At 47.9% G+C, this 27,999-nt stretch overlaps 1 long non-coding RNA gene across 2 annotated transcripts; it reads right to left on the reverse strand.

Moving 5' to 3' along the window:
• Positions 1–8,270: 8,270 nt before the first annotated feature.
• On the reverse strand, positions 8,271–27,984 carry LOC126045143 (uncharacterized). Of its 2 annotated transcripts, none has more exons than XR_007507932.1 (5): positions 27,872–27,984; positions 22,606–22,746; positions 19,217–19,364; positions 9,937–10,225; positions 8,271–9,775 (listed from the first exon to the last, which is right to left on the reverse strand). It is a non-coding gene; the product is annotated as an uncharacterized LOC126045143 (long non-coding RNA). The 2 variants fall into 2 exon arrangements; XR_007507931.1 differs by having other exon boundaries at positions 22,606–22,808.
• Between the last annotated feature and the right edge of the window lie 15 nt (positions 27,985–27,999).

The raw sequence follows: 27,999 nt of genomic DNA on the forward strand, positions 1-27,999 counted from the left end.
TCTCTCGGAAAAACCTTCAGTTGCCAAAACTGTGAAGAAAGATGCGTGACCTTCTGCTGCATTTCCCATGTTTGTTGTCTTAATTAAACTTGTCATGAGTCATGTTTACAACACCCAACTTACCGCAGCCCTATAACAAACAAAGGCATTGAGCCCCTGATGTGCGTGTCTAAATTCACCGGGGATTACTGCCGCCCTTTTCATCACTTCCTGTACGTGAAAAATGCAAAGGCCAAATTTAGAAATGGATCACAAGTCTCTGGCCAGGTTGTTTCCAAGAAGGCTGATGAAATCTGCTTTCTTATTTAGCTTAAACCTGTCCTCGCAAGAATTATCCTCCTCGAGACTTTCAGACCTGTTTCCATCCCCTAAGCTGTTAACTCCTGCAGTATCGGGACAAAAAGAAAAAGCTACCCTTTCCTAGGGGGCGAAAGACAGATGCGAGACCGTAGCTGCCATTTTATAGCATAGATCCTATGCGTGTGAAACCCAACAGGGCTTCTTTTGCATACTTAAATCTAGAAAAAAAAAATCTAAATCAAGATATGCTTATTATCATAATAACAGTAAGAGTTTGAAAGAGTCACTACCCCTCACATCGTGCTTTAATTTGTGCGTCTTCCTTACGTACTAGCTTCAAACTTAAAATAATTAACACAATTAAAACTGGGTCAAAGAGTAATCAGTTTTTTAATATTTGGTCAAAAGCTCATTCAGCTGCTCTTGAGTTAGCAAACATGCAATTAACACACACTTCAGATTACAAGGGCAACTACCTTTTAAAGACAGGCTTAATACCAGTATATGTGATGAAAACAAACTGGGCAAAGTGCAAAAGGAACAGTCAAAAAATGTCAGATATTATAGAGGAATAAGAACCGTCATTAGCTTGGGTATTGCTGTGATTAGCAAAGCCCTGGAGACGCTCTTTCAATGCACAAGACACAAGGTAAAACCAGCCACTGTCCTGTAGAACATCAGCCTCTGCATCAAGAAAAGAAGGAATAAAAAGTTTCAGGAAGCACAAGGAGGGGATGCTAATTCCTATTACTTTACTTTTATTTTTAAATCCTATTTTTAACTCTCCCTTATTTTAATGTTTATTTTATTAGTGTTCCTTTTTTTTTTTTTTTTTAAATTAATGTCTCTCAATCTTATTTTAACTCTAGGTTCTGCCGTTGCTCTGGAGGAGCATTTGGTGTCAGGCATGGCCATGCCCAACCAAACCTGGATACTTGGTGGAATTTAAACGAGAGCAGGGCGAGGGGCAGGCGGGGAGCACCCTACCCTTGCAGCCACCCCTGGAGGCCCCTACTTTGTTTTTTCTCCACCATCTGCATCTTGCAGGGATGCGTGTGAGCTGCAGAGCTCAGAGCCGGATGAGGAGGAGGAGGAGGAGGAGGAGGAGGAGGAGAAGGATCCCTTGGGCATCTCCAGGCCATGTCCACAGCCAGCGTAAGACATACTGGCGAGACCGGACCCTCCCTCCCTTCCTCCGGGGGCCTGACCGTGGGTCGTGGGCGAACCCTCTCGCTTCCCGAGACATCTTTATGTCAGGCTGCAGCTCCTATTTTTGAACTGATGTTCCCTGGGCTTAATCCACTTAGCCTGTGAGCACCTTCATCCGCTTCCCGCAAGCGCAGCCCGAGGCTGCGAGATCCTCCCTGCTGCACTCGCTGTCCTCCCCCGCCGCCCTTCCACCCCTCTCGGGAACACGTATTTATAAAGAGGTGGATTAGGAACATTACCAGGCAGGTCACAGGGTGTCAAGCTGCTCTTTCAGGGCTTAAAATCCAAGAGGGAGCACTCTGCATCCTTGTGACAGCCGTTCGGATGGCTGCGGCGTTGTACTTGCAATTTACTCTATCAACAGCACCGGTACTTCCAGCCGGAGCGTTTAGAGACGCCGTTCCTGTAAACAAAGCAGTCAGAAGGTGTAGAAATGGTTTACCTTAATTTTCCTTTTTTTCACATGGGGAAAAAGAAAAAAAAAAAAAAAGGAGTCTAAGCGCAACGAATGAAATTCATAGCTGGTGCAAATGCACCTTGCTGCTGCCACTGGGCACCGGGTGATTTACACCCGCTACGGAGGACACCAGCCCATAATCCCCCCTGAGCTGGCCAGCCCCAAGAGCAATTACTTTGGTCGTCGTCTGATCAGTGGAGAGAAACGAGGTGCCCGCAGCCCAGCAAGCAGGGCCGAAAGCCCACTGGCCCCACAGTGCCTCTAGGTCCCTTGCGGTGACGTGCCAATGCCTGAGACCACACACAAGGCATTGGGCATGGGCAAAAAAACCCAAAAAACCTCAGACCAAGCTCTGGCTGCAGCCTGTGCGATGTATTTGGGTTGGACCCTTGTCTTGGAGGAAATTCTCCACCTCAACGCTGGGTTCTTACGGCTTGTAAATCAGGAGCGGCCATTCCCCTTTGGTGTGCTGCAGGGATCGGCGCGAGGGCAAATCCCGAGTGCTTCGTCATCCCGCTGAGCTCTAATCCCATCAGCATCTCTGGCCACTCCATCAATCGGATTAAAATATGGCTGAAAGTCATAATACGGCCAGCGAGCCCACGGGGAACGAGCCCTGCGTGTGCAGACCCAGCCAGCGCCGCTCAGCCAAGGGCCACGCTGCTTGCAAGCCCCCAAGGCTTTCACCACGGTAGGGATTTTGGGGGGTGGCCAGAGCTGCAGACAGGGCAGCCCATGTTCAGCATCACCACGGAGAAGTAGGGGCTGCGCCTTTAGCCCCCTCCTGCCCCTTCAGAGCTTCGGTGCTATTAATGGATGAAGTAACTGTAGCATTGCTGTCAGAGCCTTTCGCGTTCATACCGAAAGTTAGCCAAAAATGTTCCAACAGAAAATATTTTCCATGAGAAAATGCTGCTTTAACAGAATCTAACCCTCCCGGTGGAAACCTGTCAATTCTGCTGTATCCTGTGGTAGAAACCAGATGGGTATTTGTAAGGATCCTGCCTTCATCCTGGGACCACTGGCAACAAAAACAAAGATCCATTTGAGGTCTCTCTCTTACTTTTTCTGCCTTTCTCTAACTATGAATGTAATTTCATTTTTCTAACTTTCTGTCCCACTTTGGAAAGCTTTTGACTTCCTTCTGCCACCCTAAGAAAAGCACAACATATGTGGGAAGGAGATTCCGCCTCCAGCAGCTCATTTCATGGTCAGGATGGGCACGTCCTTTCCATCTCCATGAGGCAACAGGCCCATGACCACATACCACCTTCACCAGCATGGTTCAAACCAGGACTGGTGGGTTGGATTTGGCCCTCAAGACACCTCCGAGTGGCCAACTGCCTTTGCCTGGCTGGTCCTTGGGAATGTACACCTCATAGTAGCCGAACGCATAAAATGGCCAGTCCTAGGGCTGCCACATCCACATGGTGCACAAAGAAGGGCTTAATACCAGACTCAAAGCCCCATCACCCAAGAACATCAGCATGAGCACACCTACTTCAAGTTTTCCTGAGGGTTTGGAAGATCATCTGTGGTCAAAACCGATCTCCCACCCACGGATACGAAAGCTGAGACCACCCTCATTTTATCTGCTTCCAAGTGGACACCATATGGAAACGTGCCAGCCCTCAGAAGCTCGGAGGATCTCCACAGCAAGATCCTGCCTGTCTTAAAAAGTTCTCTTGAGACTTCATCTCTTCTGAGAGTACTCAGTACCTAAGTAGAAGTTGACCTCCACAGGGTTCACAGGGGGCAGTCCGTGCTTTTGCACAAAAGCACATAAAAACAAGATTAGGTGAGCTGATCCATCACGTCTTCATGACTCAGTGGGGTTACGGAGACCCTCACTCTTTCTGTTTATAAAAGCACAGTGTCTTGGCAATAGGAAAGGAATAGCTGGCTTCATTTTTATATTTTCTAGGTCTGTCTAAATTCAGCCTTCCTGCCTTTTCCATTGCACTTTTCTCCAGAAATCAGTCTACACTTCCCACTCATTTATGGTTTTTCTTTCATTTATTTCCCCAAACAGTAATTGCTCACAGAAACCATAGGAAATATAAAGCTGGGAGGCTTCTCAAGATGCCCTCTAAACCACAGCTTTCTCCAAAAATGTCCAGATTCTACCTTTATCGACACGCGCTCATTACCCCCTTACGAAGACAGCAGTAGTCTAGTGCTTTGAGGACTGGGCTGCCTGCACAGTACGTATGGTGACACCCTGGCCAATTTGGGAAAATCAGACACATCCCTCTTTTCCTATTTTATTTATGGCAATATATAGAATTAAAGAGTGTAACTGAAAGGAGAGTTTTCCACAGACCTGTGAACAAGCCTGCAGAATTCACTTGCAGGGAAATAAATTCTATATGAATATATTCCATAGGTTGATTCGAAAGTTATGTTAAAGAGATGATCAAAGAGTGACACAGATTATGAATCATTCTATCCAGATTCCAGATGTAATATTCTCTATTATTCCTAATTTGTCCGAAGTTTCCCCACCCCTTCCCTTCCCCTCTCATTTAAGAGACCTTTCGCTGTGCGAAATACTCCTTTACAGCTCTGCCTTGTACGTAGAGGAGGTGACCCTGAATGCGTAGCAGCAGGTATTGCAGCCGAAGCTCGCTCCCTGGTTAAGGTCCGATGCTAACCCCCAATGCAGAGCCGCTCCAGTGTCTCGCATATTGGGGGGAAACCAGCACAAATGTGTTTGATTTGTAACTTTACAAGGACTTTCACATTGAGGTTTAACTTTCTTTTATTAGTAGACTTAGGAGGAGGGCACCATTAACACATAACAAAGGAGGCAGCACTAAACTGTTACCATAACAGCAATGTTTTAAAAAACCCACTACTTCGAGGTTTATAAGGTTCCTTTGAAAGATTATTGCAGAAGCCACAAAATGGAAACAGAGGAGAGAGTTTCTCGGCTGCATTGTGCCTTCCCACGTGCTTCCAGCCCTCTACAGAGAGACGTGCCTGGTCTCAACACAACCGTAGCCTCTCTTAAGCAACCTCCCTGGCTTGGGGCCACCCAAGGGTTTCCCTGCACCAGGAGGATCCCCTGGCAAGATTTAAGACCCCATTGTACCACTGGAGTGACTCAGGAGAGCCTTAGCAGTAAAACTGAAGGAAACAACCGCTTTTCCTCTCCCCACAGCCTTGTATCAAACAGGACTCTCTGTTCAGTCTGGGTTTTTTCTGTTTTACTTTTCATGTTTTAATTTTCTGGCTATTTTGAATGAAGGGTAGCCTGGCCCTGAAAATTCTCCAAGCAAAACATCGCAGTGTTTCAACACAAGATGTCTAAATGAAATGCTGCATCTTTTCTAACACTTTCATGTTTGTTCATTTTGGTCGTATCTAGACTTGAGTTTCCAAAATCTCTTGGTTGCCCCCAGAGCTGCCTCTAAGTGTACTCTCCACCAGAAAAAGCATTCCCATCTCCATTTATTCTATTCAAGGTCCACATGCTCTTAGACTCTCATATGATAAAGAAGTCATCAGAAGCTGTTAAGTATGTATTATTTCAAGACATTTCCTTATAAAGCAGTGACGCCATGTATTCCCAGCCTTTATTCTCTGCAAATCCCTGTCTCGGACACAGAGGAAGGAAAGGGCTGGCTGGTCCAAGAGAAGGGACCAGGCTGAGCCTCCACTAGCTCCTGCCACAGAGCATCCCCATGCCCACACAGCCAGCATGGGACCATCCTCGCCAGGGCTTTCCTTCTCCTCCTCCACTTGGCCAGCCAAATCCAGCACTCTCCTCGGGGTGCTGAGTGAGGATCCTCTCCCTGGTCGGCCCAGCGGTGCTGGAGATCCGGGGGAATTGGAGATTGGAGGCAATGGGTGATCGTCCATCAGGCAGCAGCTGCCTTTCCTCTTCCCAAGGAAAGTCATTGCTCTGAGATGGCTTCCCTGTGGGCAAGCCAGATTTTCAGTCCATCAAACTCACCTCTTCCTTCATCACATGTATTTTCCCTTTTTTTCATTTTTGGGGGAGTTGCCTTAGCCTTAGTGCAGCATGACTTAATCCACCACTTTTGATGCTCTAATAGATTCCACTCCTCAGACCTCACTCCCTGACCTCCCCGCTCCGCTGTCTCCTCTTTGCCTGATCTCCATCCGACACAAAAAACATCCCTTTCTCAGCCCTCGGTCACCCTTGCGTGTCACCCCATGTCCCCAAACTGGTTTGGCAGAAATCCCCCAGCACGCTCCTCGCAGATGCAGGGCATTACCCCTCCCGTCCCCCCTCCCCCAGTGCAAGGAAGGACCACAATTCATGTCTTCTGGCTGGAGAGAAAGCTGTCTGGAACGTGAGCTCATGTTTTCCTAAAATAACCGGGAACCATGCGCTTAAACTCAACACCTGAGGCAAAGCGGGAGCTGCTGTTAACACTGTGCAGCCTTCAAAGAAATCCTCGCACGCGGCACGGCGCGGCACGGCGCGAGCCAGAAGTGCCGAGCGGCTAGCAGCCTTCCAAGGGTGACTAATGCCCCGCTGCTAAAAACAGCTTCCAGGGGTTTTCCATGAGCAAATCTCACTACAGGTTCAGTATTGACTTTTCACCTGCTAAATACAAAAACTTCACTGTAACGTCCAAGCCGATGGATTTTCTTTACCGGCGCATACCACAGCTGGTAAAGGAAACCTAGCTCTTTCATAAGTGATGGCAGCATCTGATTCTTGTTAACACCCCGCTCAAATGCCGAAAAATTGCCCTTCTAGTAGATTATGTGGGAGTGTGGAAACGAGGGTGAAGGAGGTGCGGTACACGCAGAAGAGAAGACTGGAACGTAAAGTATATTGCACGCACGGACATAAATGTCTAAGGTCCAAAGAAAAATTATAGAAAATAACATGCTGATACGGCTTGGAGAAGCATGATGTTACATCAAAATAGGTGGTCCTGTCAAAAACACATAACGCTCAGCAACTTCACTAAAAAAAAAAAAACAAGCAAAATTCTCCAGAGCCTCTTTTCAGAAAGAAACCGCTAAGACCAGCCATCAGTTCTTCAGAGTTACCGGGGTATCCATCCCTTCGGACCTGCAGGGTCTTGCTGCTCCTCTTCTCTCATGCCACCCGGCCTCCAGGTCCTTCCCGTGCCTCTTCTTCCCTGTGAATAAAAGCCACATCCCCAAGAAAGCTGAATGAACACACGGCTAAGCCCATTGTGGGGAGAAATACATACAGTGTGAATTTCTGAACTTGTTCAATTAACGTCTTGCCTAAAGAGACTCCAGCACTATGTTTTCCTGCATATTTGAGGTCTGCAGTCAAGCAGTCGAACTGTGTAATCCGCCGTCTGAGACATGACATATTGTTTGCCAGCCCTGACTGTCCCTGACAGGTTGATTCATCTTATAAATCATCTGGGCTTCCAAATGAAATATAGATTGATTTTATTTTACTTGTTTTATTTTAGGAGCAAGCAACCCACAGGTGGGTGTGTCAAAGTACCTTCCCAATACTGCTCCTAGGAACAATACTGTTCTTGCACAAACGTTAATGAAAAGTAAAGAGAGGTGTGCATTTGCAATTGAAATGAGATTACCTTGAGAAGTTGCCAAAATATCTATGAATAAATTTCCCCATTAGCAATGTTATACCAGCAGCTGAATTTTGTGGGAAACACATGTACGCATCTCCTACTTTAGGGGACCCACTTTTCCACCTTAGAACTTCCTACTGTAACTTTTGTTCAATACCTAAACACCATCCGGGCCAATGTGAGCACGGTGGCAAGGACCACGGATCTTCTCCTAAAAGGGCTTCGTTTAATTCACGCTGCTCTGAAGGTTATGAAGGAGCGGTACAAGATGTGGCATTTGCCGGTGCAAGGGGAACGGACCGGCACGGGGCAGCTCACTGTGGCGCAGGTCCTTGAGAAGGTGGCCAAGCTTTGAAGACGCTCAGTATCTCCATCCTGAGGACTCTGCAGCAGGTCAGTGTGAAAAAGGTGGGGGCCACAGGGTGGCCCTGTCCTGGGCTGAGAAGAGGGATAAATGTAAGTCTTCTGAAATGGTTTAGGCTCCAGAGAAGGGTGAAGCAGCCCGGTGTGGCAAAGAAGCAAGGTTTCAGTACCTTGAAACGATTAGTTCTTGTCTTCCCAAGAGATGTGAGACTGCCTTCAACTTACTTCTAATTAATTTACAAATTAGCCTGCTGGCCCATAAAGAGCATCATGCACTAATTAAACCCAGCTGCTTTATGGGAAGAGCTACAACGAAATCTGTAGATTTCTGGTACCAAAAGGAAAAGTCCTATGTGCATGTTATTCAACTAGCACTCATTGCCCCTGGATGTTGTTAAAGCTAAGAACATGTTCAGTCACAAAGAATTAAGCATTTATATTAGCTCTTGAGGATATCCAAAGTTACAATCAATAGGAAAAAGAGATGGTGCCATTAGTGCCAGTGGCTACCTAGGATTTGCATCTCATGTTGATGGAGAGCCACGGTTGAAGCTTTTCCCACAGTTGGAGCACTTATAAGATGCTCTCCCATGTGGTTTCTCTGGTTTCTAATGAGGTGTAAGCTCACCCCGAGCTGGCACGATTACCTGTCTCTCCTCACTGGGGAGCAGCTTATATTCATGAAACCTGTAGGAACTTAACTATTGGTGAGACCTCCTCTCCTCTGCTCCACGTAGCAGGGGTTGGACGTGTTCAGAGGTTGCTGGAGGCAGGAAAGCAGACAGGGAGGGAGGGAGTCGGAGATTTGCACAGCCAGGCAGCACACTGGTTGCATAAGCCCTGTGTCTGTGGGAAATCAGACTAAAACCTTTTCAGAAGCAATATAAACATGTAGCCTTTTAGGACTAAAGTCATTTATGCAGAAATTTCCCCTATGGTCAGACTATTTCATAATTATCCACACTGGGATGTCTTGCATTTTGCTTTGAAGCATCTGGTTCTCGGCATGTCACCATGAGTTTGATCTAGCAGTCCCTATCCTTATATAATAGCAAACCGTTTCATGGCTATTTCACACAAAATGTCTCTCTTTTTGCCCACTAAATGACCTGGAACTAGAACACAAACATTCTGTTTGCACAGTTTTACATAACATTTGCCATAGTTTTCACACAACACTATTAAAGTCTAATTTGTTTCTGTTCCCAGGCTGATGGAAAGCAGTTCTTTTGGTAGCTCGATTGCGTCAGTGTTCTTTGAAAATGTAAATAAAGATACCGAGATAAGACCTGTCCAACTACAGAGCCCTTTTTCTCTTTATGATTACCAGATACTTCAAGCTAAATAAAATTATTCTTTGCGCTTGATCTGCCTAAGAACATGTTCAACAAATTGATAATCAAATTCTCTTGGCTATCGCAACCCCTCCCCAATGTATTGTGGTCACAAGCAGCTTCTACGAGGATAGACAATAACATTTTTCAAACAGGCATTCTGAAAAATGATTTAGGGTCCCAAATACCATTTTGAAAAGCAACTTAACTCCTAAGGAATGGGATTTTCAGGGAGATTTAGATTCTTGAGCATTTAATGGCCAGCTTGGAAAAAGGAGCTTCTGCTTAGCAGACTCCTTGAAAGTGTTGCCTTGCCAGCTCCTATTGATCCAGATGGAAATGTATTACCTGTTGGCATCTGATAATCTCACTGAGCACTCACCGTCATCTTCATTGGTAAAAACCACCTTTGCAATGTGATTTAAAGATGCTTTTCTAACCTGTCTTCAAATCTTTCTTGCTATGCAAAGGGCAGAAATATTTTCTCCACCTGGTTCCTTTTGGGATGGCGACTTGGAGGTCCATTTCCTTGGCAAGATTTCCTGAATCGCCTGAATTTTCAATAAAGACAGATGGTTTGGGAACAACATTTTGCAAAACTGGCCTTAGTCTACTTTAAAAAGGTGGAGATATGGCCCACCTAACATGCAAACCACTCTCTAGAGATGCCAAATTTTGAAAGACTAGGGAAATTAGTCAGCTGCATGTTTACCTCTGATGCTCCAGGTATAGGATGAATCCGGCAGCAGACCTTAGACTTGTAGCCTCAAAATATTACAATAAGCCTAACAGTACAGATTCATCAATTTAGCTCATCAAACGTTGGAGCCACGGAGCAGATGCGGTGGTAGAAGGTGCCTACAGTTAAATGGAAAAAGACACTGGCTCTTTCTGTCTTCATCTTTGTTTCTGCCTCCTTTGGTAGTTTCTTTCCTCCTGGACTTTATTTCAGCAGATGCTACATAAGGATCTTCTGGTCTCTGAAGCAGGGAAATCACCTCCTATTAATTAGAAATAAATGATGACGTTACATTCATTTTGCTGGGGCTGATGCTTAAACAACTTCTACAGTTGTTAAGTCCTTTATGTAACATCCCAAATAAGCAATGACAAGAATCTCTAGGTGTGAAAATAAGTGAGAAGCAAAGCAAGAAATGCAGGAGGCAGAAAATGATTAAGATCACATCAGGTTTTTTATAAAGGCTGAACACAAGGCACGTAAGACAAAGTTACACGACCGAATTAGCCTTCAGAAGGGCACACGAGCTAACTGCTGTTTATGCTACAATAAGAAACTGCAAACCCGCATTTCAAATGGAACATTACATAGAGTAACAGACCTTTACTTGCCTAGTCAATTCTCCTGACATTTCTTGGGTTTGTTTTTTTCTGTGTATTTTGATAAGCCTGAAATGTTGTCCATTTGGAATTGCCACCTTACACCAGATCCTAAGAATTATTATTACAGAAAAAAAGAGCAGCCAGATAAGAAACCTGAAGAATATTAGTCATTGATGCAGGAACAAGGCCACCTTCAAGGTCAGAATATTTCAGAAGCTACAGAAATTCCCCCTAAACAACTCGCTATCACATCCAACAGTGCATGACAAGAGTTTCTGGGGGGCAGAATGGCCCAGACAAGGGTTTTGCTCCCACCAGGTCTAAAACACTGCTTGAAGCAACAGCCAGCCATAGCCATTCCCCGGCATCGGCCGCTGATGGAAATAGATTTAGAGGAGCTGAGGGCTTGCCAAACCTTTCCCAGAGCGCTGCCACTTCAGCATACCAAAAAACCCCTCCAAAGTCACAAGTGCTTAAAACCATTTTTGATGCAAAACTCCCTTTGAAACCAGTGGATTTTACGAGGACCTCAGCGCTGCTCAAGGCTACCTGAGAGCTGCTCTGCCCTGCTCCTGCGGAGCGATGCTGGATGGGAGAGGGAAAGCCCACAAGTCCTGTAGAGGCATGGATGGGTCAAGGAGACGAGAGGCTGTTCCCTTCCCACCTCTTTCTCTCCAGGGACTGCCTGGAAACCCCACCAAGGGTCCACCAACAGAAGTCACTCCTTCTCTTAGGAATCCCCACACCTTTTCCTCTTCTTTTCCTCGGATGTAGCAGGAAGGAGGGGAATTACGGCGTTCCCACCACCCTTTGGGTCTCAGCCATCCCTTCCCGAGATGGTCGTGCATCTTGCTGGGGAGGGAAGCGCGGCGGCGGAGGTCTGGAGCATCTCCCGCTGGCACAGTGCCCCGGGCAGGCTGCGTCGGCAAGCGACGGTCCTCACCGCGCCAGCCTCGGCTTTATCTCCACGTTTAATAAACAACCCAACATCTGCTTGATAATATCAGTCGGGACAAAAGTACTGGACGTTTTGAGCGGGACTTAACGACGTCTGTGATCGCAAACGGTTTGTTGTTTCTCTAGCGCATGTGCAGCTTGGCCTCGCTCGCATTTTCTAAATCCTTTTGCTCTCTTCTTTTCCTGCCCCCAAAAAGGCCACAGGATGAAAACAAAACAAAACAAAACAAATCCAAGGGGAACTGGTATTAAACTGTAAGTAGCAATGACCAGGCACTTCATCAGCATGAACAGGGTCTACATAAATCTTTATCACCGGCATTTTTTTTACATATCTAGAATCCACTGTACTGCAAATTAGTCCCATTTGTCCACTCGGTGCTAATGCCATTAAAATTGACCTCATTTGGCAAAGCACGTGAGTCCAGAAATCGCTGGACTTGTTAATTTTTCAGCTTAAAAAAGTAATCTTGATTCCTAAACTAAATTTTACGGAAAGAAATCTCATTGTAGGTGGAAACTACACCCTTGTAACTCTAAAGAAAATTAAGAGCAGACCACCCTTTGTTTGGGTTGGCACTGGAGGGCACTTTAACACCTGTGTTATTTTCTTATACCCCAAAAGCAGCTGCTCATTCCTTTCCACTCCAACCCAGTATTTTTCACCTTTGTCTCTGCCTGTGGTTGCCACAGAAATTTCAGTGTGACCAGGGTGACAGCATATATGATTTCTCACAGTTTCCTACAGACTGTTCTGTAAAAGGGGGATCCTTTTCCCCAGAAGGGTAACTTTGAGTGTGGGCAGAAAAACTTAGCAATGCCGGCTAAAAAAAAAAAAAAAAATTTTCCTGAAGCTCATTATTTTCTTTCCATATTTCTTTACCCGTCCCACCACTTCTTCTTAATGCTTTGCAACTAGTGCTTTCCCAATGAAATCTGACTTTTAATTTCACTTTCCATTTTTAAAATAACTTCATAAATATTTGTCTTAGCTGACTGTAACTGCTACAAAGTTCAGGTCTTCACCAGTGGGTTGCTACAGGAAAAGATGAATACAAGTCTTACTTGGGCATGGAGAGATAATGTGAGCAGACACCAGCAGTAAAGGCTGTCTACTGCATAAGTGCGGGTGTATATTTTTGAAACAGGGAATGCAAAAAGATACATGCTGAAACTACATAAAAGACAAGAAAAGGATATAAATAAAAAAAACCTAAAACAGTGTGCCATTTCAAGGATTAAAAAAAACCAACCCTAAAACAGTGCACCATTTCCATTTATTCTGCATTCTGTTTGGTGAAGCAAACTGCAGTGTCATGCAAGAAGCCTTAAAATGGATATTGATCGCAGATGCAGTGCAGCCAAAAGACAGCGCTTTTCTATAACTGAGTATTTTGCAGCCTCCTGTTGCGTTTTAAGAGGGAATGCAGCCATCACAGATTGCCGAGGATGCTGTCAGGTGGGTGAGATGCGTACGCCTCTTGAGAACAGGCACAGTTAGTGCAGGCAAGAAAACACCTCTTGACAAACGAGCCCTCTTTCCTAGGGGATCGGGCAAGAACCAGCAGAAAGGGTGAAGAAACCCCACTGCAAGCCCATACCTTGTTCCCTGCTTTTGGGCGCCTCTGAAGCAGCGATTTAGGTTTACGCTATAGCCAGCGCTATCCTCGTGCAGCTCCAAGATAAACGTCCCCTGTACGCCCGCGCGAGTCCTCGGCATCCCACTGGAGAGCAATTTGCCTTAATCAGAAGTGGATTCTGCCCTGCTGCTCAGCGACGACCAGGTGCTACGGACGAGGGGAGGAAAACCCAAAGGGCTACGGCCACAGCTCACAACCACCGCTTCAAAAAACCCACCCTCCGACCCCGTAACGGGGCGTCCCCGCCGCGGGCAGCCCGCCGAACGCCGAACCTCGGCATCCCTCCCGCTCCGACTCCCACCCACGACGCTTTTGTGGGCAGCCGCGGCGGGGAGGGCAGCTGGCAGGCAGATGGGGAGGGGGGACAGGCGGCTTCAAAGGAGCTGCCAGCCATTTCCCGGGGATGGCGGCAACGCCGCAGGCGTCGAAAAAGGGATGGGTTTTCCCAGGTCCCTGCTGGTCGTGTCACCCTCCGGGTCTCGGCCGCCGCTTTCTCCTCCTTCCCCCCATGCCAGGGCTGATGGGGAAAGGAGCCCCCACCGGGGCTGACCCCTCTGGGAAAATACAGGAGAGCGGGAGGACCAGCTGGCCCCCAGACCGGGGTATGGTGGTGGGATGCAAACAGGCACGTACAATTGCTTTTTGATGCACGTGGGCTGGGGAGCAGAGCAATGAGGGGGATGTGAAGAGGAGAGGGTCGGGTCCCAGGTGAAGGTGGCTTGTGGGAGCTGGAGGAACGTCCCCACTGGTGTCCAGGTGAGATGGAGGAGAGTTGCCCACCCGGGGAGGCATGTCGGGGAGTGAAACGTGGTGGGTAGATGAGGGGCTTGGCACGGTCCCGTCCCCTGAGTCCTCACTTGGGGCAGCCCGAGCAGGGCACACCGCGCTGTTTTCTCCCGTAACGACCCCAACCCACCCACCCAGGGCTGCTGACCCCCCCACCAGCACCCAGTTCGGCAGGGCTGGGTGTCTCTGGGACAGCCTGACCACGATGCTGCTCTCAGCCCCTTGCTCCTGCCACCCCGGAGCCGCCTGCTTCGGGGCACAATTCCCTGCTGTGCTCCAAGGGCCACGTCTTTGGGAAGTCTTTTTGCAGCAATAAAGCAGCATTTTCACTGGGCAAAGCTGCATTTTAATAGTAAGCGGAGAGGACTCTTAAAAGCTGCAGCAGGCCCTGTTTGGCGCCAGTCGTTGCTTTTTTTTTTTTCTCCTCCATATGTACCCCATATGCAAGTACAGCTGAGAAGCTGACATAGAAATTTTTTAAAAAGGAAAGAAATGTCTGAAGCTGCCCCGAGAAGGATGTTCTGGGCTTTTTAAGTCTGCTTTCACAAGAGCTGTGGAGACCCCAGAGATCTCTTACATCTGCGCTTTTGAATTCCCTCCTTGCAGGTAATTAATAATATGGATAACTGCGATGGGGGTGTAGGAGAGAGACCTTCCCATTCCTTATGCCCTCTCTACAGCCCAGTTGCTAGTCAACGTTTTGGTTCTGAGCCATGAGAAACACCTCCACGGCTAACACGGCATAGGCAGGTGGGTCCCAATAATACCAACCCACTACTTTGCATGGATTTGAATGGCCGTGACGGGTCTGGGTTGGCAGAGATGGGTCTGTGATGGGTGTCCCATCCCAGTCTCTCCTACAGCTCCTCCACTGCCATGAGTCCAGGGCATCCAACACTGTCTGGTGCATCCACCTACTCTCACCTCAAGAGTTCCTCCTCGCACAGAGCAGAGGGTCACCCAGAACCAAAACCCACCTCCAGGAACGGTTTTATGACCCGTGTTTAGCCGCAGAAGAGGCTTGGCGGTCCCCTGCTCTGTCAATGGGCAATTCATACTCACAAGCTCCTTCATTTTCAGCTGAAGAATTCATTGCCCTTGGATTCATGGGGTGCATATGGATGGGCTTGTCTTTGTCCTTTGCTCCCTGCTGCTCATCGGCAATATTAAGTAGCTTACTTTCTTCATATACCCATGTGAAGTATGCCATGAAATAAAAAAGACATGAAATAATCTCTACTCAAGCACGAACATTCCTTGGGCTCCTTCCTTCCAGGCCCTGAAGCAGCCTCAACGCTCACAGGATTCACGCTGGTTTCTAAACCAAAATGTGCTCTTTAATCAGGCAGCATGAGAAATACATAGATCTGGGGGCAAAAAAATCCCACATTCTTGCATTTCTTCATTTTAGTTTTCTCGTCATCCTGGAGAACTCTTTGGGATTAGGTGAGAGTCCCTTCAGGTACCCAAAATTCTCCTTTTGAAACCTCTGGCTTGTTCATCAAGTCCCCAAACCTGTGTGCTCTGACTGACTTTGTGCTAATGGCCATGCAGCTTCAGACAGCATCATACTTGCTCCGAAAGGGGCTCCTCTCTTCCTACCTCCTCTCCCATCATTTCGTGCATGGCACTCCGAGTCCTCCGCCTCGCACCGCCTCGCTGGCCCATACCCATCATCACCACGTGGGTTTCTCTGTGGACGGACCCGATGATGCCATCCCCTGTTTTTTTAATATTTGTCAAATGTACATTAGCATGGAGAAGTCTGCAGCTAATACTCACAGAGTCAGTCTTTCCCTGCCCCAATTCCCAGACCCAGATTTCCACTCTTGTTTGCTGTATCCTTGAGATTCTACAAGCCCTCTAGCGTGGTCTGGCAAGTAATTTGGTATTACTTGTATTTCAGTGGTGTTCAGCACTATCACTGTGCCAGAAACTGTCTAACAAGGCAAATCAGACAAAGCAAGGGCAGATGTAATATTTCCACCCCCATTTTACAGCTAGGCCAAGAGAAAATATGGGGAGATCTTAGCATGCCACTTTAAAGGACCCAAACTGCAGCATGAAAAGCTCTTTGTAAGCTGCTCAGGCTCCTGGGTGGCCGCAGTGCCTGTGTTTCCCCCAGCAAACATCCGCTTTTTTGAAGTTCTGGTCCTTGTTCCCACATGGACCGCAGGGTTTGTGACCCTTTCAGTGCCATGCATGAGCAAATGAGGGAGCAGGCTTCCCTGGGCTCCCCACCACCCCTCCCAGCTGGTCCCTAACCACCAAGGACACCTTCTTCCCCAGCCAAAACCCCAATCTCCCATTTCCCACGGCTCCGTGGCTGCAGTGACCGGCTCCCAGCCACACGTCCATGATGGGGCCACCTGAGGACCAGTCGCTGCAGCCCTTGCCCACCTCACAAAAAAACATGAGGCGCAACAACTGGCTCCCGGCTGCTCTCTTCTGCATTTTAAATCATTACCTCTCTTTTCGTGGCCCATCAGGTCCCCTAAGTCCTTCCCTGCTTGCTAAAACATACCAGGAGGATGAAGATGAAGATGTGAGTCCTCTTGGCTTGTTCCCCAGCTAAGAAAAACTGGGGGCTGCATCCCTTCCCATGGGGAGAGGAGGAGGGCTACCAGCCACAGACGGGACCCTCCTCTGGGACCAGGTCCTTGGGGACCAACCCTCAGGCAGCATCACCCTCTCTCAGCAGTAGAGATGGAGAAGAGAAGCAGACAAGAAAGGAAGATGCATGGCAGGGAGCTGAGGAGTGATGGATTTAGGCAGAGAACTGTGACAGGGAAAAGCATTTTTTACAGATTTTCCGTATTACCTACTGAAAAAGATCACTTTTGATCCTATTTTGACCTTTGTTTACATTTCAGTAGAGCAGACAATGACACAGTATGTGATTCTCTTACAAAGAGTGAGTTTTCTTTATAAGGATGCTGCACTGTAATAAACACAACACTTGGTGGTACTTAGGTCACTTTTCGATGGGGAAAGTTAGGCAAAATATTCAAAAACCTACGCAATGAATATCTTTTCTGTAGCTTTTAGGAGTCATCCTTGAACGGAGACACAATTCACCAGAATATCTTACAGGGTAGAAACGGTAAGAATTGTTATTTTCTGTTAAAACCTTCAGGACATTTTCTGCAAAGCCTCTTCAAAATGATTAGCCTTTAGGAGATCCAAATGCCTTTGAGTTCTGTTCTACTGCTTAAAGTGTTGTTTTAGAACCACTTCAGCCCCGTTAATGTGTGTCTGCCAGACAATGCAGCTGATATGAATTCACCATTAATTGGAGAGTGGGGCTTTGCATGTACCAGACTAAGTGATTTACTTTCAAAGTGCTGTTATTACGGTTGTAGGCTGCATTTGGTTGCTTAGAAACCATCCTTATCGATGATTCAACTTTTCTCCTGATATCACGGTGAACGGATAACACCTTTATTTTTCTCTCAGCAGTTGTCAGGAGGAACTATTTTATAAAAACCGCTGCAAAAGGCAGTATCCCTCCATGGATGGGAAATGGTACAGCTGGCATGTTGATTTAGGCCGAAAAGGTACATTATTCCAAAGGAGAAAAAATTATTTTAAAAACCAGTATTTGGCAGCACGATGCTCAGAGACCTATTGTTCAGCTGGGGGAAGAGGAAGAAAAAAACTTTCTCATCAAGTGGGAAGACATATCTGACAAACAGCATATCTAACAAGCAACAAATGCTAAGAAGAAGGTCTTTGTAATGTTTCATTAAAACCACAGACACATTACCAGCGTGGACTTTAGGCTGCAACTCATTAGTAAATGAATTCTATCTGTGACAGCCTTGTCAAACCCAAGCTTTACTGATTGCATTTGGCTTTTAGGCAGTGATCCCCAGGGAAAGTGATTTATTTCAGCGCTTGATGAGTTACTCCATTGATGGTAGTGATAATGACATTATCTTGACATAGGTTAGCATTTATAGGCCTCTTGGAAGGAGTGAGTGTTCGAGGGGGATTTAAATGAAGACAGGAGGGAAGCCAAGCACGATGGTGCGAGAATAGTTAGAAACGTTTGGAAAGCGCAGCCCACCTGGAATAGCGAAGGCTTTTACAAAACTGGGAAAAGGCTCCACTGGACACCATTCCCAGGCCAAAACAGAGAGCTCGGAGACGAAATGACCCCCAGGTTAGACAGCAAGCCCGCAGCAGAGGGGGACCGCAGGCTGCCCGACCCCGTCCTCCTCTCCCAGCCCAGTGCCCCGCTGTCGTCCAAGGGCTGAGCAAAGCTGGCTTTGTCTCCGTTCATCTCACAGCTAAACCGGGGTCTGCAGCGGGGAGTGAAACCCTTCTCAGGTCTTGCTCCCGACAGGGAAGTTTTTTCCAGGTGCAACGAGGAAATTAAGTTGAACGTGCGACTGCCAGGGGGGAAGGATGTGCAAAACCAGAGAGGGGTATGGACACAAGCAGAGCACTGAGTTAGGGGGCTGTGAGGAGTAGAAACAAGGTATAATGGCTAAGAGTAATGCCTACATGCTTCCTCAGTAGCTGATGAAGAGAGAAAGGGGAGGGAAGAGGCACAGACCAGAGCAGCCAGCAGCTCTGACTCCCCTTTAGACAGTCCTTTTTTCTTCCTCTGTCCTTGGATCAACAGAAAGACATTGAGATCCTTAAGATCAAGGGAATACCCCCTTGAAATCCAGGCATTAATCCTACCACAGGAATTTATGTTTCAGCCTCACACGTCTGCCATGGTAATTCATGCAATACAGACCCAGTGGCCCAAACAACAAATACCCATCTTAACTAGCAAGACATGGAACAGAAGCTCCAGGAGAAATCAGAGCTGCCTTTGAGACGCGTCTGATATAGGTACCACAGGTAAGATTGCTCCACAAGAACCCAAGTTCTGCCAGTCTGAGCTATGAAGATGCTCTCTGCAATACCGGGGACAAAACATGAGCCCGACCAAGGCCAAGAACCAGCAACAGCTGTTTGGAAACCCCTTAGTCTGAGAAGTCTTTTCCAGCTTAGAGGAAATCAAACAGGGACCTGCAGACGCTTGACAACCCTTTAGCAGATCCAAAGTGTGCCTATTGAGGATTCTGTTATCCAGCTGGCCTAGAAAGGCTCTTTCTCTACGAGGAAATGGACAGCGAGCCATTGGTGTGCCATGGACATAAAATGGAAGCACTTGAGCATTTGAGGATTGATGCATTCATAATCTCTAAACCAACATCATAATCTCAATTCTGCTGATCTGCCTTTACAGAAAATACCGCAAAGACTTACCGTGCAGCAGCAGCATCTGCGCGCCTTGGGCAAATTCAGGAGAAGGTTTTATGTCTGCTGAAATCGTTCTGTCAATTCTCACTTGAGAATACGTCTCTTGAAGTGCCATGAACATGCGCCATGTCAGACTGATCCAGCATCACCCTAGCTGCAACAGTGAAAGCAAGAACAGGTTATCTTTTTCGGTAATTAACTCTAATCTGAGAAGACATAGGTGAGTAATTGCAAGACTAAAGGCTACTACACCTCCAAGAAATAGAATTTAATCAGATATTTTTTTTCGGCTCCAGTGTTCAGCTGGACCACAAAGTTGCTTCTGTTGCAAATCACAAGTGTGATGTGATTAAATAGCAAACCTACTATAACTGTTTTTAAGGCAATAATACCTTTTAATATCGTAAGCAACATCACATCAAGTGAGTTCAATTACAATTTTGGGGATGGAGTCTAAACCATAGGTAGCAAATGGCTAGATTTTAGAAAAACGTTATTTTCTTATTTAGGGAAAAAGGGGCAGAATGTTAGGCTAGTACATAGTCCTAAGAGGCTGTTTCAAAGTAAAAAATCTGCATATTAAGTCTTTCACTGGATCGGCATCATATATATTGTAAAAGGAAAGGAGCGGACTTCAATTTGCCAAATGACCATGGTTATCATAAATTATAATGAATAATTATCTCGGAGCGATTGTCAGTAAGGAGGAATTCTGGAGGAAGTGCAGGAGGAGATAAAGAACTGAAGAGATGTTTCCTCTGATACACCTGGCTCTGACTGATATCAGGGGCAGCGTTTGAGCAAACCCCTGCAGGGCACCGGCTCCTAAATTCCCAGGAATATCGTCCAGAGAACAGCTCAGCTTATGAAGTAGTTGGAAGTGCTGTGTGTGAATTAAAATAAAAACTATAAGGCTAAATGAAGTGAATTGTTTAGCCATAAGGCTAAATTACCAAATAATGCAGAGAATAATACTTTTCACCATGTAGCCGTATTAATTTCCGTACACACCAGTGAGTTTTGAAACCAACATGGGTCAGAGCCACTGGCAGTACGTGGCTGCTGCGCTATTCCAAACAGCCTGTCTGTGCTGAGGACAATGCAAAATATGATTTTATTAATCCTTCATTCTAATTTCATGGCACTCAGCAGTGTTTGTGACTGTGCACAATGACAGGCACCAGTCCAGAGCCTGTGCTGGCATCAGCTAGGTTTGTTCCGTTGACCCCAGCAGAGCCGTGCTGATTTACGCCAGCTGAAATCTGACCCCTAATTTCTGCCTCGGAAGGATTAAACTTAATTAATTCTTTATGTTTGACCCACAGCGCGGGGATATCCCAGCATCGCAAACCCGAGGGTACCCATCTCTCCCCTTGGCCGTAGTAAATATCCCCCATTCAAGCCAATCTCACGACAGCCGCCTGGCAAGAAGCAGAAATTGTGCTGTGGCACCAGACCCATTGACTGCTTAGTTTGGCCGTGAGGGGTTACACACCAGCACTTTCAGAGCCGGGGGGGGGGTGTCCTGTGGGGCTCCTAAATGCCCACCCCGGTGGGGGAGGCTTTTGGGACCGGCCCCACTGGACAGACCCCCAAAAAACGAGCCCTCCCGTGGAGGAAAGAGGGGTTTGACCCTTCCAAAGGGTCCCCCCTTGTGCTGGGTCTGGAGATGCCTTTGGGGTGCCCTTGGTCTGGTGATGATGGAGAAGGGTGAGCGAGGTGGGGGGGGGGCTTGTCCGCCTTCCAACATGGTTTTTTGGTCTATCACCGCTCCATCCACGTCGCCTTTCTGCTGTCTCTTGGTTTTTCTACCGCTAAAGGACCCTTCATGAAAGCTAGCATGGGGTGGGCAGACTCACGCGTAACTGCAGCTTTTTGCAGGACGCCCTGAAAGTTTCCAAATCTCGGACAAACTGGGAAGCAGAGAGCACTTCCCAGGGAAAAATTTAACCCCCGTCTCCTGCCACGCGGACAGTGCTCCTGCTCGCGACGGCCCCTGGGCAGAGGGATGGATGCAGACCCTCTGAGGATGTCAGAAGCCAAATAATTTGGGACTTCAGGGGTTAAAACACAAGCACCTTAGATTGCCTCCCTGTGCCAGAATCAAGCAGCGGGCTGCCCAGTTCCCACCACGATCCATCGCCCATGGGAAGCGCTGGTGAATGAGGACACATTACCCTGCGCTCACTGCAGCTTGACAAATGCTTGTAAGCAGCATCTTACATCGAGCCCATTGTAGCGATCGTGCCTTAGGGCTGCGTCCTTTCTTTCCGAGCAGAAGAGGTTGAAAGCATGCATGGAAACTATTTCTCACTGGGCACGTTGGTGCAGAGAAATCCGACTGCCTTTTTTCCCCAGCGCTTCTCGGCCTGCACACCCTCACTCAAGCTCCTCTCAGCCTTCTGGTTTATGCAAGTATTAGGACGGTTTAGGGCACCTGCTGGTGAGCAATTTGCAATAGAGGGATTATTTTTCTGGTCCCCAGTTAAACAGGTTCCCCGGTGATGGGGCTCCAGAGAGGATGGGAAGAACGTGCGACACAAAACGCATGGCGTTCCCCCCACCCCGCAAAACCCAAGACAAGGCAGCGTGCTAGGGAAATCCTAGCTCTGATAAAGTCAATGGTCGCTTGCTCCAACAGCGTTAGGGTTTTGCCTCAAATCAGTTTTGTCTTTTTTCTGTACGGAACCGAGCAATCTGTTGCGTGAGGAACGGCGACTGGGTTTGTTTTGCAAAGCACAGCTGGGAATGTGCCGATGCCTGCCTTCCATGTAGGCACAAACCAACGGCTTGGGTATTATCGTTTAAAAATCTCCTGTTCCTAAGCTGTACCTATACGGAGTTGATTTCACTGCGTCCCTTCCCTTGAAGACTTGCTGAAATGCAGCTGTTAACCCTAAGGTATATCTCCTTACATCTCTGAAGAGTATACACTGGTTCATTAATTTTGCCATTTCATCTGGGAAAGATCAAATCTGGAAACTTTTTTCTTTTTTTTTCTTCTGTTCTCTTTAACTTGGTAATTACACTGTCTGTGAGAAAACAGAGCAGAAAGGAAATTGCTTCTAAAGGACATGGTAATAAACGTGTCATGTATATCACTTAGCTGGGTTGTGTTTATTATTAACTTGGAATGGGAGAAGACTCGAGCCACGGCGCGGGATCATGACGGACTGGTTCTCCCAGGAGTGCAATTCCAGACCGCACTGATTATCCCACATTTGCACCGAGGGGACCCAGCCCGTGCGGCACACCTCATAAACCGAGGGACCTGGGAATCCTATTGCTGCATACATTTCTCCACAGTTCAGCAGCAAGGAATTCCCTAACATTTCCCTCTCTGCTAATTTCCACTAACTGAGGATCTGACTAATTTTAATTAAACCAGTACGTACCGAGAATAACTCCTCTGTCTTCACGTTTCATGCCAACCAACAGAGATGAAAATCTGCCTTGCAGTGCCTCCTCCTTGGCAGCTGTCAACTCGATGAACTTCAGCTGTGATTAACTGAATTCTGGCACCTGTAGAGATGAACCTAAAAATGGTGGCTTGATGATGAATCTCAGAGAGGACTCCCAGGGTAGTGGATGCGAAATCCTAGGAAAAGTCTCATAAATTTCACTGTAACCAAGATTTCAGTTTTATCTCTAAAAAATGTGTGTATTCAGGATAGATTTGCTATCCTACTCCTTTAGATCACTCCCAAGCTGTAAAATAGATTTAAATCTGTTAAACAAGTAGCTACTTAACCTGGGTTTACTGCTGCTTTGCCTAAGCGCAACGGCAAAAAGCAGCTCGCAGGGGTAGTCGGATCTGGCCAAAGCTTGCCCAGATTTTTTCTGTTGGAATAATTTCCTTTATAGAAAGACCATGGATAGGCAACCAAGTAGCCATTACAGCCTGGCTTTTGGCTAATGCCGGAGCTAGAGAAATGCTTTGGGCACTCAGTTGTATTGTAGACCTCCTTTGTTTTTAGGAAAACTTGGAGTAACTCTGCTTGGAGGTGTGAAAGTGGGGCAGCTTCACCGCAGGGCAGAGACCTTCTGGCTTTGAAAATGGGGAAAGGTGGGAACAACCTCTCTGTGGTGCAAGCTGGGACCCTGGAGCCATCCCAAGGCACTGAAATATCACTCGGATTTAGGGAGGACGTTCCTATCAGCTGGGTTTGGGTCACTTCGTGGAGATGAGTGCACAGGAGCGATGCTGGGTGAGGGAAGGGATGCTCTGGGTCACGGTGATGTCCGGATCAAACGGGGCTGGTTTAGTTCTCTGTGGCCAGTCCCGGGGCAAAAACTAGAGACAACCAAAAAAAATCAAACACATATCCACAGCTCCTTCCCTGTCACATGAAGTGCATTTCTCGGGGCACGTATTTTGAAAGATGTACGTTGGCCTTTGTTTTTTTCAGGAAATTAAAATGGTGGCATCCACCCCCAAAACCTGTTTCTGCCTAATTTAAGTTAATAACCTCCACCAAAACACCCAATTATTCTCCTGTTTGGCTGCTGCCTCTATTCATTATGTGTGTGTGTGTGTGTATTATTGTTATTTATCAGTAATCTCCTTGGAGCTATACAATGACACAAGATTATGACATTCGCTGCTCCCAGAGCTTGCTATACCAAAGACAAACAAATGATCAGCAAGAACCATAACAACTGAGCCTCTGATCTGAGCCAACCTTTGATTAGTGGCTGGGGATTCGAGGAATCAAAAGGTGGCTTGTCAGATTGTCAGAACCTTGAGTTTTTACATGATCCATCAGAAAATGCGGGTACTAGGGCACGTTGGATGCACATTCATTTGAGGATGCTAGGAGTTTTTCCTTGGTTTGGGAATTTTTTTCCCCACACATGGCATTGGTTTGAAAGTATTTAAGTGGTGATTATCCCTTATTTTCCCACTTTATTGGCAACAGTGAATTGTGGGGATAAACAGAATATATGCAATGGTGCAAAAAAAAAAAAAAAAAAGCACATTTCTGAGTTAAGAAAATGAACTGTGGAGCAAAGACCACAGCGCGATTACACAAGCTTATTCACTGATGGAAATAAGTGCTGTGGCAGGCAATTATTTCCAGATCTTACCATGTAAGAAAGGCAAACTGTTTGCTGGAGAGCATTCATGAGGGTCAGATGATGGAGGGAAAGGCCAGAAAGACAAGAAGGAAAGCTTTCACATCCCTTTTTCAAGCTGTCACATGAAAGAAATGCCTGCAGTAACACTCAGCGAATGTGAACAGGGGGATGTTTGCAAACTGCCAAAACATCCCTCAGCGGGGCGGAGAGAGGAGGGAGAAGAAAATTATTATTAAATAAAACAATAAGAGAATTGTTGCCATTTCACGTTATTTTTGTCATCCGGAGCTAAGTGAAGAGAAATGAGTCGTGCCCGTCCAGTATGTGCTACCACGATGCTGTTATAGGTACTGTATAGATTTCTCAAGTGCTGCCAGCGAGGGGCAACTCGATGCGGTTGCTGGTTATATGCCTTGCGTATTTAATGGCAACCAGGAGGAACCCATCACAGTAAGAGCAGAGTCAATAAAGGTCTTGGGCTTGACTCACCACCGCATGAGAAAAACAGTAGTGCTAAAAGCATGTGCACTGAGCCCCGTCCCAGCTGCAAAATCACCTGGCCTTGTTCCGCAACCATACTGGTCCCAGTGGCATGTGTGCATACACCGCAGACGCCGCACACGCTTCTAGACTTCTGCTGAGGAGGGACTACTGCTGTTTGCTGTTCAGCCCTGAGTCAGCATCTTGGGGGCTGCAGGACCCCGAGATGATGGGCAACCACCCTAGATGATGGGCAACCGCTCTAGATGATGGGCAACCACCCTAGATGATGGGCAAACACCCTAGATGATGGGCAACCACCCTAGATGATGGGCAGCTGCTTTAGATGATGGGCAACCGCCCTAGATGGTGGACAACTGCCCTAGATGATGGGCAACTGAGATCAGCCCCTTGGAGGGGGTCCCTCTCCCCCCTTGACAGCGGAGGGGACCCAAAGCACACGTGGCTTCTACCAAAGACACCCGAGTGAGGTGTTCAAAGCTGAGTGGGGTGGCTCCGGACCTGCAATTTCATGTACAGCCGTCCCAAGGCTCAGGCGAGCGCACCCGTTCCTGTGGGTACAACGGCTCCGTTAGCCCAGGGAGCTGCTCGGGATGAAGCGATGCTGCAGAGGCAGCTCCTCAGGAAACGCAGTCATTCGGGCGTAAGAAAGCAGGTCCTGCTATCTATAGATAACGGGCTGAAAAACAGGAAACGGGGGTCAGGAATAGACAGCCAGTTCTCACGACGGCAGCGTGATAGCAGTGACCTTCCCCAGGGGTCTGCGCAGCTACTTCGGCTGCTCAGTATCTTTGTAAACGGTCCGGAAAAGGGATGAGGAGTGAGGTGAGAGGGTTTGCCGCTGATAAGGAGTTATCTGAGGAGAAGGACAGGCTGTGAGAATCGCAGACAGGTTGAGGGGTCAAAGGGCAGGTGAAATTCAACACATATAACTGCAAAACTAGATATTTCGGGGCAGGGTGGGGGGAAGAGAGTCGTAGATTCACGCGGGCTCTGCACAGACCACTGCTGGTCAAGAGCCGGGTCCTGTGTTTAGCGTCCACCAAAGCATGAGCTCAGCCCTCGGCAGCAGTCAAGAAAGCAAGTCAAGCACTAGGAACCTGCAGGAAGGGAACAGAGATCTCAGAGGCTGGCAGAGGAAGCCCCACAAACCCTGTCCTTCCTCCTCCCAAAACATCTGGCCACAGCTGGAGACAGAGGCTGGGCTGGATGCGAAACCGGTCAAACCCACGCAGCCAAGCCTTCTCCGTCAGCCACGGCATCACCTCGGTACGCATCTGGGGTGGGAGGTCTCCACACCACACAGCGTCACGGACACTGCCTTCCTCTCGCTGCGCCCAGTAAAATGAGAAGATACGCAAATAATATGAAAATGAGGCCCCTACGCCTTTCTACAAAGATAGCGCAGTCCCAAGCAATGACTAAGTTTCTTCCCAGCTCTTAACAATGGGGTACGAAATGTCAATACACAAAGCAAACATCAGAATACCAACCTTGGGAAGGTCCATCGCGTTGTTTGTTTGTCAGCTGAAGGTTGGCTTGAAAAGCGTGTCGCAATAGGTTTATTGCTTTCTGGTTGTTAATAACAACCCGCGTTGGTTACGGCATGAGTCACCTGGCCATCCAGCTATGCCGTGGGGCACCCTCTCTCTTTCGCCCCATGTAGTCCTACTTTTACCGTACAGGTCTTGTTGCAGGGCTACTGCAAGCAGCTGGACAGTTTGCCATGTGTTTTCCTTGCTACAGCTTAAAATAATTCCTGGGGACGTGTTACATCCTGAAAGCTGAGACAGCCCTGGACCGAAGGAGCCGGAGAGCTGCCTGCGGTCTCATTTCGGGAACCGGTCGGTGTGTCACAAGGCGGCAAGTTACACCAAAACACTCACGTTTCAAGTCCCGGATTTCTCCCCCAAAGGAAAGACTATACTCATACGGGCTTGAAATAAGCGGGGCTCATCAGAGGGTGATAACGTGCTTCACAAGAGGAAAGGGGATCTTTGCTTTCATCTCAGATGGCATCCTTGCTGCTATGGGAGCCGCTTCTCCCAAAATCACAAAGTGCCACCTCGGGGTTTGGCAGGACTTTGTACCTCCGCTGCCCCAGGGATGGCGTGGGATGGAGCGGTGGGGGGAGCTGGTGGGGGACACACAGGGTGGGCACAGGGGACATGGTGGGACACGCGTTGGGGACCATAGGGGACACGCAGAGGGTTTGGTGGGATGCGTGGAGGGGGTGGGGGGCATGTACGGCACACAGGGACACTCCTGAAGGTGCGGGGGGACGTGTGGGACACGTGTGGGGGCATGGGAGGCACATGAGGGTGAAGACGGAGACATGGGGGGGGGGACGGACACATGGGAGCATGGGGGGAGCACGTGGGGATGTGGCGGTGTGGGGGCCAGGCGTGGTGGGGCAGGGTGTGACACGGGTGGTGGGACGCGTGGGGGTCACACAGTGGGAACGCACTGGGGATCGAGGGGGGTGGCACAAGGCTTCTCGGGGCAGGTGTGCCCGACCTCCCACGGGGGCCCCCACTCGTGTCCCAGTGCCACAGCCTGCGGTGGGCAAGGGGGCTCAGGGGGATGCACACGCTTGGGGGGCCAGAGGAGCGGGCACCAGCAGCCCCAGCTGCACAACACCCCCATAAAAAAAACCAAAGTATGTGTGATAGAATTATACACAACAAAACATATATAATAAATAGAGAATGATATGTGTATATCTACTTACAATTAATTAATAAATATATATGAAATAAGAAAGCAGTGATGGCCAAACAGTGGATCCGGAAGGCAAGCAAAAAGCACAGGAGGAGAAAAGTAGCCCAGCCCTGGTAAAGTGATGCCGGGGTGCTGGGGGGGGTGCTAGGGGCATTAGTGGGGCTTTTGGGGGGACACCTCAGGTATGGTCCCCCAGGGCGCAGAGCAGGCAGGGTTTCTTTTTCCCTTCTTCAAAAGGGAGGCAAAAAACCTGCCTGCTCATTGCAAAGCGTGCATCTGCCCCAGTGAAACCAGTAGAGGAAGCGTCAGACCCCACCCTGCAAAAAAAAATAAAAAATACACGTGCGAGCGTGTATGTACGTCTCTATATACAGATGGCTCGGGGGAGTGGTGGCTTTGTGGCCAAAGGGCGACGAAATTTTCCCTCCACGGCTGCGGCGGCTCTGCCTGGGCTCCGGCTCCGTTCCACCGGTGTCGGGTCCACCCGG

Source organism: Accipiter gentilis, chromosome 13, assembly GCF_929443795.1.
Source record: "Accipiter gentilis chromosome 13, bAccGen1.1, whole genome shotgun sequence".
In the NCBI taxonomy this organism is placed as follows: Eukaryota; Metazoa; Chordata; class Aves; order Accipitriformes; family Accipitridae; genus Astur; species Astur gentilis.